Below are 14,499 nucleotides of genomic sequence, written 5' to 3'. Positions count from 1 at the left end.
GCACATCCAAAACCCACAAAACATTACTAGGAATAGACCAAAATTGAAATACAGCATTTAATACATCGTAATAACAAACCAGAAGACTGATAACACATTGCCTCCATGCTAAGCCAGTCTGCACTGAAGAGGTTAGACAAGGTAACAGCTTTGAGCTGCCGTATTCTTCTGAAATACTTAAATTGTCTCAAAAGCTTAAACGTGTACCCCACTTGGGACAGTTTTTCACATTTTAGAGTAAAACTTCACGTGAGGTTACAGAACGTCAGAGACAGGACATGTTTAGGGACAGCACTGATGGAGACCAATGTCTCTTGGTGGCTACCTTCCAAACCCTTTCTTTTTTTCTTTATTCCACCCCCTAAATGTACACATTAGGAAATGTGTCTCACACTCCAGTGAGAGAGGGAAGAATTTCCCAGTGGGAAAAGATTTCTCTTTCTTGGAAATGAACTCCCGCCTTTATTTTCAGAAGAAAGAACTAGCTCCGCTGCGTTAGGCCCTGCCTTCTCTAATCTTTGTACCTTTAAAGACTAGTGTTTTCACTGGCTAGCACTACGCCTTTTCACAAGGTGCAATCACTAGTGCTTTCCCAGACAAAGTTACGCATTGTTGAGCAAAAAATGCAAGCAGTTCCATAGCAAAACACGGTATCACAACAGTTTCAGAGGTCACATCTGTTAATACGCCACACATACACATTGGTATATTCCGATAAACGTTTTCAGAATTTACACAGTCTGCGTGCAAACAAATTAGTTTGTGCTGCTCACTGTAAATATATGAGAATTTATGAAGTTGTGCAGGTCTCAAAGAATGGATCTGTAACTGTAACAACTGGCAATTCAGAAATAGCCATGCAAGTGTCCGTGTTACAGAAATGCTTCTATTTTGGCTGTAGCAAAGCCCCCTGAAATGTCCATAACTTGCAGCCAATTACATTCTTCTGTAAAAAATGTTTTAGTTTCCGATGCAAAATTAACGAGACATGTGAAAAATGGTAAACAGTGTCTGAAGGGCTTCTTTTTTGTGTCTTTTTTGTGTCTGATGAGTAATCCTGCAACATTACGTTGAGGCTGATAAGGTACTCCCCCTCTCTCTGCCCAAACTGGGAACTACCCTTTACAGAACAGTATCGAAATACACACGCATTTTAAAGTTAAAATAAATACTTCAAATTATTAAAAATTAAATTAAAGTTTTGTTCACATTGCAACAGCTATCCAGCTATAAACCACAGCATAAGATTTAAAAATACAAAGCAAACACTTTTTTGGGGGGTTGGGTAAGTATTTGACAAGATTTTATATATATATATTTACCTTCACAAGCTGGGCCAGAGAAAGAGGTGCAGGAGAGTCATCAATCTGTTCACAAAAAATGAGACACATATTCAAGTTCCACAACCAAAACACAGCGATAGTCAACCTCTACTCTAGTCTGAGAGCAGCACTATATCCTCTGAGCGACACTGAAAGAGGCGTTTCAAACCCAGTGTAATTTGTCTTTGTTCAAAACAAAGTCCAAAACTATGAGAGATTAGGAGTGCCCGTGTGGTTAATGAGAAGAAACTAAATTAATCAAACCCGCTTGAGATCAACTGCTTGCTCCCGAATATATCAGAGAGGCACCCTTGTCGAATGCTCACAACTGCTTAAAAGTCGAAAGGGTAAGGCGGCTGTCAATTTTCAGCCAAAAAGGTTTTTAAAAAAATATTTATTTGAGAAGGAAGCATCACTGCGGGAAACTTACCTTCAGTGTAGTTTGTAAACTAATGGTTAATTTCACATCATCGATAAAAGCACATGGTTACGCTTCTAGGAACAGAGTACAGCTGCCTGTCAGAATAAAGCACCGGCACATCGGCCCTGGAACAGGAACTCTGCCCCTCCGCTCAAGAAGGTTAGAAATGCCACGTTCGCCATACCCCACCAAGCCCAAATAAAAACAGCAATCCAAACCATCAGCCAATTAAAATAACCCACCACTTTGCCTAGAAAAAGAATAAGCTGCTCAAATTACTGAAATGAAGGTGTTCACCACGACAGAGATCCTTGCAGTCACTGGCACAGCCACACTAAAAGGATCCCCTTCCTCGCTTTGGCTGTAGTAACAGCAGGAGGCAGCACACATTTGCAAGCGGGCAATGACAGCTAACGTAAGAGCAAGGCGATGAAGAAATAGCCAAAGAATAAGCTTTTGTGCATCCTGTTTAAAACAATCTTAACTAATTTTAAGTTTGCTGCTTTACTCTACAACAACAATCGGCAAGCTTTCCGGTGATTTGTTCCTACCACACTAAGATCCAGGTTCTGCTTTGAAATACATCCAGAAACATGTGTATTTCAAACAAAACAAAACAAAATCCCCACACTTTTGACCAAGTCCTGAGGTAGATTTAAGAATAAAGCTAATTGTGCCTCCAACACTAGAAGCACCTGAGGCTGCGCTGATTTACAGTGAGAGAGAGGACACGTGAAGAGCGATGCAAGGCTTCTGCCCTCCCTCCTTTTGTTTTTTGGCGGCTTTTTTGAGACACCTCTGTTAGCTGGTGGTAAGACGCTACTTAGAAATATAATGCAGACATGGCAGGGAACACACGAGGCTAAAAGAATGGTAACTTTATTTATGAGCATGTCACTTGTGTTTATACACATGCTAGCAAACAACAAGAAAAATAATTCTTTTCAAGAAATAAAAACCCATCTGAATTAGATCAAATACTATAAATGTGGCTTACATAAATGCAGTACATTAACTGCTAGGGTCACTGGGTCAGTTAAACTAACTCCAACCCAAGTGATCAGATCCAGTGATCCAGGGTTAGTGTAATGCCTCACACCATTCTAGTGCAGAAAAAGCAGTTCTACTTAAAATAAAGATGAAAAATTAAACCCACCACACAGTAAGTTTTATACTACAAGGGCTATTTCGAAACGCAGTTTCACACAGTATTCAAGCCAAGTGCCAAATCCAGACCTAGACCACTACCAGTCAAGTATTTCCCTGGGTTACTGATCTAGATTTTAGCAGCAGAATGACAGTGTTTTCAAACCTGAAGAAAAATGCTGTCCCTTTTCCAAATGTAAATTCAAAGTGGTGGTATACTAAAGAAAGGCTTAACCTTTGGGAAATGAAAGCAGCATCCAACCCTGAAAACACACAGATCCAAAAATGTACAGCAGACAGAAGTTAAGAAAAGTGATGGGGATTTTACCCACAAATGCACCACAGCGGGCAGGGGTGAGCGGCCCTGCTCCCTGCCCTGCAGGGGGACCCCGGGCACAGACCCCAGCCCCCACGCGCAGACCCCGGCCCCGCGCCCGCCTGGGCACCCAGAAGCTCCTTCCTCTTTGCAGGCAGCCTTTGGGCTCAGTGCTGCTCCGCAGGCAGGGATCATCTCCCAGGGCTCCGGCCTGGAAAGGGGCAGCAGAGGCACGAGCTCAGGCTGCGGGCAGCACCTGGCTGCTCCCGGCGAGCATCCCTCCGGCACCAGCCCAGGGGACCCTGGGCTCCCCGGGGGATGTGTCCCCCGGTGCAGGGAGGCCCGATGCCAGCAGGGCATGAGTAGCCCAGAAAGGCTTCTCCCAGCCCCTGGCCTTGCAGGGGTGGGGGGAAAGGGCGAGCCGAGCTCCCGGCCCCCCGAGCTCCCCAGAGCAGGGTGCCCACCCCACTCCATCCCCGCGGTGCCTGCTCCAGCCTGCCCGGGCAGGGGGGGTGCCCACCTCCCTGGAGTGGGGCCCTACCTCTGGCAGCACAAGTGTCCTCTCCTTTAGGGCTTTCATGATGCCTCCTAGATGTCAGCACACAGACACAGGTGCTGGGAGAAGGGAAGGGCTGGGTTTGTTGTTCGAGGTGTCAGGAGCAGGGGAAAAGGGCTGCGTGGGGAGCAGGGGAGCAGTGCTGTGCTGTGCCTGTCACCAGGCACCGGCAGTTGCAGCTGGAACACGGGCCATGGCAACAGGAGCACGGTGGGGACGGGGACAAGCCCCCTTAAGGAGGGGCAGCTCAATACATACATACCCCCAAAGTTAATAATCCCAACACATTAGACTTCCTTCCTGTCTTAAGTGGTTCTTCCTAACCATGCCATCACTTAACAAGTGGGTCTGCCCAGAGCACTGCAGACTGTCTTTGGGACGCTGGGGCAAGTGCAGCACGTCCTTCCAAAGAAGTCTGGATGTACTGACATGCCAAGGAAAAACCCAGCCCGTCCTCATGTACAAGTGCTAGCCCAGGCTCTAGGCAGCACCTTCTGGGCCTTTGAGCCACCGACCCCTCATCATCCTCCATTCCTTACTGTCTCACCATACAACAGCTCTTACGGGTTAGTAGATGAGCAGCCAGAACAGGAGCCCAAAGGCAAAACCCCAGAGGAAACGCAGCTACAATTCTGAAAAGCAATCAACAGGTCCCAGTGACACCAAAAGGGTCACTGCAGTCTACGGGCAGGGCTGGAACTTGTACTTCTGGTGGCATTTGATCCAAGGCAGCTCCTACAGAGCAGACAACCCTGCTGGGACAGGCGATGCCCTCTGCGTTGGCTCTGAAGATGGTGGGACCCTTGGAGGTTTCGTTGAAGTACACAGTGAACTTTACCCACAAATGCACCAGGCTATAACCTTGTGCCAGAATTTGTACACTGGGGTTTAGACATTTTATTTGCAGACAAACTGTTAAACTAAACTGCTTCATCAGATAAAGTGGAAAGATCAAAGGCAGAACTTCAGAATACCACTTTCTGTAGCAAGGATATGTAAATTCACATCAAGCTGTTAAAGACACTGAGGTACTCAGAGGGGCCCAAACAGTATAACTTCAATTGTACAGTTTTTAGGAACAAATGCCCAAGTATTTAAGGACATGAAAAGGAATCAGAACTGTCCTCAAAATGTATGGGATATGTTGGGTTCGGTATTTGTTGAGCCCCCGAGTCAAAGGTAAGAAACAGTACCAAGTTTAGCAATAATGGTTTCTCAGTGGCTTTTGAAAACATTTTCAAAAAGCATTAGGCAAAAAAGTACTTAAAAACAAAAGCTAAGTGATACAATGTGAAAATGGAAAAAAAATACGCTCTAAACAATTTTTGTTGCAAGAAACAAAAACCCCACTCCCCCATACAAACATACATATTGGCTAGCTATAGACAGACAGATGTAGCACATCAGTGTGCAAACCTTGAACCGGCATGATCTAAAAACCATCATATATCACCTGTTCAACACAAAGTCATACAGGAAATAGCCCAGCATGTTCAATATGAAATACAATGCGTTACGAGGCACAAATACCAATATTCACATTCGAACTGCACAAGCGACGGCATTACTCGGTCTTTACTATGCTGAATTAAATACACTGTATTTGCAATACATACTGTGTTTTACTGGAAAATATATGAAGTTAACATTTGCAAAATTAACACAAGGCTATTTGTTTAGAATTTGCTTAGAATTTCTTGTTTAGAATTAAGTGTGTTGAAAAAAGGGTGAGACTGTGTTTTTACATACCGCTTTTGATGTTCCACTCACTGGCTCAGTTCTGCTTCTAGAAGAAGAAATAAAGGTGATCAGAACTTAAAATAAAGCACTCGTACCAAACATAAAGCAGTGAAAACAGATTACAAAACCTGAACATCAAAACATTATGTTCTAAATTATCTAGTGAATACGGAAATTCATTTGCATACATAAACTGTTCCCTCTTGGTACGCTCAGTGCAACTAATAAAATCCTCCAAAGTCACGTTTCTACTTGGTCACAATTTACTCCAAGTCTTACAGATACAGAGCACAGCAGTGCAAGAGGAAGTCCTCAGATATTTTGTCTCTGCTACCTCAGCATCAAAAATATGAAGTCTGCACTACAGTTTTGTGGTCCTGAATAATCAACCATCAAAACATGAAGGTAACCTTAGCCAATCTGTATATCCCTGGTATTGCAAAGAGGTACCGGATAGAGCACTTTGCTTTCTAAGAAAGAACCCGGGTAGTCTGGACTCTTCAAAGCGCAAGTTTACTTAAGTGAAAAAAATCAGTCACCTGACAAAGATGGTGTGGAATTGATGTACAACCAGAAAGGCTCCTGCTTCCTGCCACTGCCAGACCACCACCAGGCTCGCAATTACAGCCACGTACTCTGAAGGTGAGGAAGCACAAGGAAATACTCTAGATTGCCACACAATGGTTTCTTCATCCATTTACCCTGAAGAACATACTACAAGGCAAGTAACGCATGTTTGAAGGCCTCTCCACCATTACAGCACACCTTCATCATCCCCAAACATCAGCCCCTCTACCAGTGGTTTCTGCCATGTTTCCAGCTGAAGGAACAGAAAGCTCATCTGCCTGGTTAATTTTCAACATTAGCACAGCAGTGCTGGTCTGTCCTTATCCCCACGTACGGGTGTTTATTTGACCTTTGATGCCAGCAGCATCTATCCTCTCATTTTGGGGCACCATGACGATACCCGGGGAGGGTGCCATCCAGCCAGAAACGGAGGATGCAGTGGCAAGGCAGCACTAAGCACATGTATTTAAATACATAAGTTCACCCCCAAAGCAAGGCCATGTTTATAAGCACAAGGCTGCGGTGTCCAGAATTACGAGGGAGTGCCTGAAGGCATCTCTTCTGAGATGGAAACAAATTATGAGTTTACACTACAATGGCTATCCGTCGTTCCTATAAAAGCAATAAAAGCAAACACGTATAATACGGGATCTCTCCACGGAGAGGAAACAGGATCGACAACTTGGGTCTCAGAACAGCCAACCCCAAGAGCAATCCCAGTAGAATCCTCTTAAAAGTTACCGTTGATGGAGTTGGAACCCCATCTCCCAGCAGGCCTAAAAATGTCAGCCTACTTCGGGACAGGTACAGTAACATCTACCCCACGACAACAAACACTTACTGCAGCTTTCACAAGAGAGATACAATCGGAATGCCTCCGTAAACTAATATCCATTTAAAAAGTTCACACACTGAAACCCCTAACAGAGAATTCAATGCTTTATGGACACTCACATGGCAGATGTTTTGCCAGCAGCTTTAACTCCTCCAACAGGGATTCTTCTCACAGTTACCGACGAGTTCTTAGCAATCAGGGCATTGTCATCTGTGTATTCTGTAACAACATAAACACAGAAAAAAAATCAGCCAATTTGTAAGAATGCATATTAATTTGTAATTACATAGCACTCCAGAGGATCCTTTTACAGATATAAATGCAAAATTCTATATGTAACAGCTCACTGTTATCGTCTCAACATACTAACAGGACTTTTCAAGAAATCCTCAGGTTGATAATCAAACACAAGCAGCAAAATATTCTTCATTTTTGTAAAAAAGTTTGAATGCCAACAGCAAACTGGTCTCAAAAGTCACTAAAGGAGAGCCTGCTAACGCACGAGGTTCTCTCCTGATCTAGCTTAAGCTGCGTTTGCTTCCGTTAGGCTACCAAACCAAGAGATCTCTGGAGAAAACAAACCACAGCGAAGTCTCACCTGCACAAACCAGATCCTGAAGTCAGACCAGCTTGCCCTGCACCAAAACACTTGGCTAAAGCGCCAACACTCTGCGCCGTTGCTTTCATGGCTGTCACGTAAAAACAATTCACCCAGTGCTGCTGGTGCTCAAGAGTGACCAAACACAGAAGAGAGCCCGCCACCTGCGTCTATTTCTTGGAGCATCAACAGCCAGACTTCTCAGCTGCTCAGGGCTTTACGTTTCAATGGAAACAAAACTGGCCGTGCTGGAATTTGGATCACAGACATTTTGGGACTTGAGCTTACTTTCACAAGTAGGGCAGAATCGGTTGCAGCTAAAGTGCTACCTCCCCTCTTAAGCTGGTCATCTAGTTTGAATTAACCAAAGGGACGTGAATTCTTTGAATTAATTTTGAATAAACTAAAGGGACGTGAATTCACTTTTTGCAGAGCAGAGAGTGTCAAACGAAATTACCTATGAAGACAGCCTTGAAATGCCTTCCAAAAACAGCGTGTGCCTGAAGCACACGGGATAATCATGGGATAAACACACGGGATAAGCAACAGCAACTCCACAAAAAGGCTGAGATTGCTACGCCTGTGCTGAATGGAGGGTTTTGGTGGTTCTGCAGAAGATTACAAGTGGCAGCACCTCTCCTAGAAAGAGACTGCATATATGAGGACAGCAACCAATGCATTTATTCACAAATTCTACAAGCCTGCAGAGGTCAATTTGAACGTGCACAACAGGTGTACGATGCAAAAAGAGGAATAAGTCCTCTTTTAGTGTTTTGTGAATATTCATTGACTGTTAGAAGAGAAGCATGGACGTCTGCCTTCTGAATAGACTGTCCTTGCATGTATAAATAGAGATACGCTCGTTTTCAATCTGCTTGTTAAGTGCACCGTGCAGACCGCTCCCGCCATTCAGTAACAGGCTGATGTAAGAATGAATTCTCCTTACAAGTCAATCAGTTCACTTTTAAATGGATCGACTGAAGATTGGCAACAGCTTGGTGAAGCAAGGCTTTTTTCAGCAGAGGACACTTATCACAGCACATATTTGTATTTGGTTCCTGAAGTATCCCACGAGCTTGGTCACCGTGTCAGAGAATTAGTGGAAGAGTGTTTACATATGGCAGAGTACATTGCTGAGTCAGTTCTGTGAAGGGACCGATACCAGTTGGCTTTAATACCTTTTCAGCTTCCACCAAAAGAGGGGTCAATGGTCTCATCTACAGCGGGTGTATCCTCGTTTCTTCAATTAGCTAGTTCGGTAGGCCAGGCACTTCATGGAACTTTCATTTACTGTTATTATCACACAGTATTGTGCTCCAAAGGAGCACCTCTACTGCTTTGAAAGAATGAGTCAATAAAATCTAACATACTTTCAATCATTAACCTGATTATACAGACCACCTGATGCCTTCTCTAAAAGCTTTTAGATGCTTTGCTCTAAAACCAATGCGGGGATTTTTGTATTTTCATGTGAAAACACCCTTAGGAAAGCTTCGATAAGCATCTGTGTCACTAATACACCAAGTTTCAAATTTTATACCTATTCTACAAAGGTCAAAATGCAACACAACCTTCCTAGAGGAGCATCTTGTCACTGCACAACAAGAGTGATGCTCTTTAAAGTATGAAAGATATTCCTTCTTTAACGTCACCTTTAGGCAACACCACCTTTAACAGAACCTAGTGAAGCAGACGCTTCTTCACTCAGTTGAGATTACACATGAAAACAAAGAAACACACTTTGTAAAAATGGTATTACATATATTACAGTAATACTTTATGGGGTAATATATTTACAAGCATCAATTTTTCACCTAAAACTTTGCTTTCGGTTTCTCAACTGCCGTAATAGAATCTCCGTGTTTGGCCTATTTCAAAACATTTTTTCTCCCGGTGATAATAACTGGGCCCATCACAGTTTATTGCCATCTAACGTTCTGGTTTTAAGGCTCTGTTTTACACAGACCCAACCATTACAGAAGTGACATCAGCCAGGCAGCCATTCAGCCTGCTGGCATTTGTCAGGCTGGAAGTTCATTAGCAACTGAAGACAAATCAAAAACCCTTTTGATTTCAGTGCTGTCCTCCGTATAAAAGGAATCATTAATTTTGCTATTGATGTCTGTTTTTCCTGTTAATAGTCATTTGGAAGCCCAGGTTTTAATATGGTAGCCTTGCCCGTAAGCCCGTGGTGGATTACACGTATTCACTCCACAACTCGCCCATCGCCACACTCCAAACTACAGCAGCAGAGGAAAAAAAGCCCCACTGTTGGATATGCACTAAAAGCCCATCCTCTGCCAGAAATACCCTCCTGGGAATCTGTCCCAGTGAATTCTCATCGGTACAGGGACGGGCATCTGTGTTACCAATTTTCACTGAGGAAAGGAAGGACACCAGCCTTCCACCAAGACGGGTTTGTCACTAGCCTAAAGGAGATCCCTGGCTATGCCTGGACAGCAAACCTATGGACAAGCTCACACACTCTCCAGGGGCTGGGGACTGGCAATGCCAATAGAGCTCTTAGGGCCATACAGATGAAAAGGGGAGTCTTACGCCTGGAACGTTCCATACATTCGTTCCTATGCCTAAAGGCAATCGGTTTTCCTCCACAGACAGGCTGGTCAGTCTCACGTCGGTGCCCGGCAAGATCATGGAGCAGATCTTCCTGGAAACTCTGCTAAGGCACACGGAAAATAGTGAGGTGATCGGTGACAGCCAACATGGCTTCACTAAGGACATATGGTGCCTGACAAACTTGGTGGCCTTCTACAGCAGGGTTACAGTGTTGGTGGATGAGGGAAGAGCAGCTGACATCATCTGACTGGACTCGGGCAAGGTATTTGACACTGTCCCACACGACATCCTTGTCTCTAAATTGGAGAGGCATGGCTTTGACAGATGGACCACTCGCTGGATAAGGAATTGGCTGGATGGCCTCACTCAAAGAGTTGTGGTCAACGGCTTGATGACCAAGTGGTGAGCAGTGATGAATGCTGTTCTAGTTAACATCTTTGTTGGTGACATGGATGTTGGGATTGAGTGCACCCTCAACAAGTTGGTGTGGAATAAATACTAAATTGGCTAAAAATACAAAAGTACAGCATTGCTCACACAATAAGGAAAAGTATAAAATCAAGAGGCTTCTGAGGTAGAAAATAGCCGCAGCTGGCATGAAGGATACAACACCTGTGGTTCCCTGATAAGCTACATGAGGTGCAGGACAGGATGCAATTATTCCGCGGCTTTACCTTATGATGTATAGCGGATACGGGAATGGGATGATACCATGAAACAGATAAGCTGCCAATTAGCTGCCCGCTCGATGCTCAGAGTCAACATTTTGTCAAATTTTGATGAAATGCTGTCCTTTGTGCGAACTTTGCTCATTATAATGTCATTATAATACCAAAACACACCTCCATCCCAAAGGCTACCCGCCTCCAAGGTGCGACCACTCCTTCTTGAGTCTGTGCCCTGAATTTCTCGTAAACTATACCTTTAATTGTGAAGTGAGAGAAATTTACACTAATCATGATAAAAGTATGTATGTCTAAAGTCACTCAAACTCCACCTTGAAGATAACAAATAGTATAAAAATAGCCTGAGAGAGGGGGGATACCCAGGGAAGACACCATCGCGAAGAATTACATCACTGACTTCTGGGATCAGTCGACGGGCTGAGCCTCTCTTCCCCCCCATAGAGACGCCTTTGGGTAAGACTTAGATCATACCAAGTGCTTCCTCGGGAAACTTAGAAATTTCTCTACAGACTCTCTTTTCTACATTTAGAGCCAGGCTGTATCTTTATAACTTTGTTGCGTGTTTTGTATATGTAACAATACTTTCATTTGCACGTGCTTTGCAGACAGTGTATTTATCACCGGCAATCCTAAGAACCTGTATATCTGTTGTTTAAATAAACTGCACTTTTTTTTAAGTAGCTAGTCATTTTGGTTTCTCACTGAACGCGACCAAAGACTCGAGAGTGGCCGTGCTGGTTCATGAGCACGACTAGACTGAAGGTGCAGTCCACTGTTAGTGTATCCAAATCGTAATAGTTTAATACATATTAAACGCGATTGGACTGATAGTGTTGAATTGGGCATCACTCAGAATTTAAACCTAGCTGCACCTAGCCTCCCACCTCGGTGAGGAGTGTTAGAACACAAGGGGGTTTATTTTCTGCCAAAACCGCTTTGCCCCTTTTCACGCAACAGTTGGCTGATGACACCAAGCTGTGTGGCGTGGTCAACACGCTGGAGGGGAGGCTGGAGCCGTCCAGAGGGACCTGGACAGGCTGGAGAAGTTTAATTGGGCCAAGTGCAAGGTCCTACACATGGGCTGGGGCAATCCCAAGCGAAAATACAGACTGGGAGGAGAATGGTTTGAGAACAGCCCTGAGGAGAAGGACTTGGGGGTGTTGGTGGATGAGAAGCTCAACATGACCCAGCAATGTGCACTCGCAGCCCAGAAAGCCAACCATATCCTCACCTGCATCAAAAGAAGCGTGGCCAGCAGGTCGAGTGACATGATTCTGCCCCTCTACTCTGCTCTTGTGAGAACCCACCTGAAGTACTGCCTCCAGCTCTGGGGCCCCAAACATAAAAAAGGGCATGGAACTGTGAGTCCAGAGGAGACCACGAAGATGATCCGAGGGCTCAAGCCCTTCTGCTGTGAGGACAGGCTGAGAGAGTTGGGGTTGTTCAGCCTGGAGAAGAGAAGGCTCCGGGGAGACCTATAGCAGCCTTCCAGTACTACCTAAAGGGGGCCTACAGAAAAGGTGGAGAGGGACTCTTGGTCACGGAGTGGAGCAATAGGACGAGGGGAATGGTTTTAAACTGAAAGAGGGTAGATTTAGACTAGATATGAGGAAGACATTCTTTACACCGAGGGTGGTGTGCCACTGGCACAGGCTGCCCAGAAAACTACTGAATGCCCCATACCCGGAATTGTTCAAGGCCAGCTTGGACAGGGCTTTGAGCAGCCTGGTCTAGTGGGAGGTGTCCCTGCCCATGGCAGGGAGGTTGGACAAGATGATCTTTAAGGCCCCTTCTAACTCTAACCATTCTATGATTTGCCAGCAATGTTTCAAGTCACACAATACTCAGTTGCGTTACGAAATGTCACTAAACGACAGCAGCCTCTTTGCAGGTTTCTAACTCAAAAGCAAAAACCAAGAAGCCTGGTCCTTCCGTGTGGCTGGCGTCTTCCCATGGCTCTTGCTCAAGGCAGGAGAAATGACCCTGAATTTGGAAGTCCACATAAATTTAGAAGTACCCACAGTCCTCTGGCAGTCATTACTTAGGGGCCAGAAGTCAGAAACGAGTCGGACTGCACCAGAACTGGCACTGCCCGACCTGCAGTAGACATACTGGACCAGAAATTATCATTTCAAGATAGAAAACACAATACAATCCATCAAAACAGCAAAAAAAACCTAGACAAAACATTGTACACAAAACAAAGACCCCTATCTAAACCTTAAAATGGTAAACAAGCTGAAAAAGAGGACTCTCAACACAAAAAAAGACCATGCAGAAGACGAGATAATGTAAAAATAACATAACCCCAGGAAGCCAGGGCCAACACACCCAGATCCTGTACATAACAGTAAAACCTGGGTTAAACACTCCTGGGGAGAAAGGCTGAGGCTCTCGGAGACTTTGAACTGGCCAGCCACGGCCACCGGGCTTCAGCTCACCGTTTCTGTGTCAGATGACCCTGTCCTCCCTGTGAGACCCCCCAGGGCAGCTGTACCCAGCTCCAGGGGGGCGGATACGGCCTCGGCATTATGGCGAGGTGCTTCCTGGGAGCAAGATCTCTCACGGGGGCACTGGGAAACCCTCCTCAGGCCTGGATGCCCGAGAAACATCTCAGCACTGCTCCATATCTCACCAAAATCAGGGACAGAGGAAGGCTGCTGTGGTGGCCTCCAAGAGAACCAGCTCACCTGGGCTGTTCTGCAGCCACCAGGTGCCTCTGCTGACAGGCGGGTCTCAGCGTTTCTCTGCAAACGGCTGCCACCTCCCTGCAGGATATTCTCCAGCACACGGTACGTCTGCAATGAGTCTTCTTGGGGATGAAGTCCCAAAGGGAGGGATGGGGTTTGCCTGGCCCCCATCCCCAGGGTGCCACAAGAGAGAGCTGCCGCCCCCAAATCACCTGTGTGACGTGGACACCACACACGAGCTGCAGACATGGGTCAGGACAGCTCTGGGGAGCAGGCAAGCCCTCTCCGCCCTCCTCCTCCCGGCTCCACCGGGGCTCCGGGGCCTGGCCCTGGACGTGGGCTGGGGCAGCCCCGGGGAGGCGGCCCTGGTTCCTGCGGGGGTCAGAGGGCGGGAAGGGGCGCCCCGGGGCACGCTGGGAGCTGTAGTCCCGGCACAGGGCTCCCGACGGCCATCTTGTTTTGGGGGCTGCAGCCTCTGCTCCCGCCGCGGCCCGGTCGTGTAATTGCTGTGATTTTCACCTCTAGAGACCACACATGCTCTTGTTTTTCTGACCACCAGTCTTAAATAACACACAGAAAACCTACAGTAAGCCCATCATGAAACAGCTAAAAATTCGGAGTCGTAAATTGTAGCCTGATCCTTTAGCACCATCAGTGGTGCTCACCTTTCCTTTCTGAAGGGGTTGATCACAGGCCTTAATGGTTTATGTCCCTTCAGCACTGACCTTTCAGCCGATGTCTGCTGAAATTTACAGAGACAGGCTTGCTATGGCTGGTTAACTATAGAATGAAATAATTGCCTTGGCGTCGTTTTTCCTTCTTAGAGACCTGCTTTATAGAATGTTCCTGCATCAGCTGAAAAGGCAATGGATATTTTCGAATCTTTTTCAGAGACTCAAATGGCCTAAAGACAATCACAAATGAGCCGAAAAAGGCTAACGTGAAGGCTGTGTATCAAGTGTATTTTTATTAACGGAGCTCTCTACCCATTAGAGTACAAACCATCTCATGATGCCTGCAATATCAATTCAGAGTGTCAAGGGAA

The sequence above is a fragment of the Rissa tridactyla genome, chromosome 14 (genome assembly GCF_028500815.1).
Source record: "Rissa tridactyla isolate bRisTri1 chromosome 14, bRisTri1.patW.cur.20221130, whole genome shotgun sequence".
Lineage (NCBI taxonomy): Eukaryota > Metazoa > Chordata > Aves > Charadriiformes > Laridae > Rissa > Rissa tridactyla.
This window is presented reverse-complemented; position numbering follows the sequence as displayed.